Here is a 1,698-nt window from a genome sequence, read left to right on the forward strand (position 1 = left end):
CTTTCTGGAATACATGGCAGATCGGGAGTATCTACCAATTCCTCTAACCAGGACAGGATTTCGGCTGCAGTGGGGCTGCCCCTTCTTGGACTTTTTTGCCTTTTTCACCTTACCCTTTTTACCAGTACCACTGGCAGAAGCCTTCTGGGCTTCAGGTTTCTTCTCTTTAGTGTCTGGCTTTTCAGTTTTTTCACCAGCCATCTTGCAAGATGGGAAAGAGCTAAATGTGTTTCTTGTATACAGCATATTGTTGGATTTTGTTTCCTAATCCACTGTACCAGTCTATTTCTTTTAATTGGTGAATTGAGTCCATTTGCATTGATGGTTAGAATTGAGATGTATTGACTTACGACTGACATGTTATTTAGCTGTTGTCATTTACTCCTTTTTCTCCTATGTTTAATTGCTTGCCCTATTTAGTTGGTTGCTTCTGTTCTCATTTGTGGAGTTTTGATCATTTTGGTCCCTCTCTAGAACATCTTTCAGTAGCCTGTGTAGGGTTGGCTTTGCCATTATGAAATTCATCAGTTGTTGTTTGTCATGGAAGTATTTCACTTCTCCATCAAACTTGAAAGAGAGTTTTGCAGGGTATAGTGGTCTGGGCTGCAATTTGTTTTCTTAGAGGACTTGCAATACTCTGCTCCATGCTCTTCTTGCCTTCATGGTTTGTGAAGAGAAGTCGGTCGTAGTTCTGTTGGGTTTTTCTTTGAATGTGATCTGCTTCTTTCCTCTAGTGGCTTTCAGTATATTATTCTTGTGCTGAATTTCTGGGATTTTGACTATTATATGTCTCGGTGTGTTTTTAATTGGGTTGAGGTTACTTGGCATTCTGTATGCTTCGTTTACCTGAACGTCAGATTGTTTCCTCATATTTGGGAAGTTCTCTGTTATTACTTCTGCCCATATTTTTCTTAATGTAATTTTTATGGACTTCTTCTTTCTTATTGATGCCTATTAGTCTCACTTTGTTCATCTTTGTATCATCTTGCAGGTGATGGATTATTTTTTCCTTCATCCTAGTTGTTTTTCAGAGATCCTTTCTTACCTTTTCACTAGCTACACCAGCGTCTTCAAGATCTATAACTCTGTCTTCACTGACACTTAAATGGTTTTGCAAACTTGTGTTTGAGATTTTAAATTCCTCTATATCTCTTTGACTCTGCTTCATGTGATCTATTTCTTTCCTGTATTGCTCATTCAAGGAATATGTCATTTTTCTAATCTCCTCTATTTTTTTTTTATCAATGTCTGCTTTAGAAGTTTTTTTAATTTCACTTTTTAGTGCAGGCTGGCCTTGAACTCACTATGTAGCCCAGGATGGCCTTGAACTCATGCCTCTTGCCTTAACCTCTCCTATGCTGGGATTACATGTGTGTGCCAGAGGATCTCTGGGAGTTTGGGGCCATTTTGCACTACAAAGTGAGACCCTGTTTAAAAGAAAAGAAAAAAAAGCTGGGTGTAGACGAACGTATCTGTAATCTCAGTGCTCTGGGAGGCAGATGAGGCTGACATAGGAGAATCGCAAATATGAGCCCAGCCTGGGGAACTTATCAATTTATTTTATTTATTTATTTATTTTTTAACATTTATTGTGTGTGTGTGGTGTGTGTGTGTGTGTGTGTGTGTGTGTGGCCAGCTCAGCCCACCAGGGGGCGCGGCTGGCTGGCATGTGGTGCTGGAGGATTGAACCGCGGTCCC

The sequence above is a fragment of the Octodon degus genome, unplaced genomic scaffold (genome assembly GCF_000260255.1).
Source record: "Octodon degus isolate 3935 unplaced genomic scaffold, OctDeg1.0 scaffold00170, whole genome shotgun sequence".
NCBI classification, from domain to species: domain Eukaryota; kingdom Metazoa; phylum Chordata; class Mammalia; order Rodentia; family Octodontidae; genus Octodon; species Octodon degus.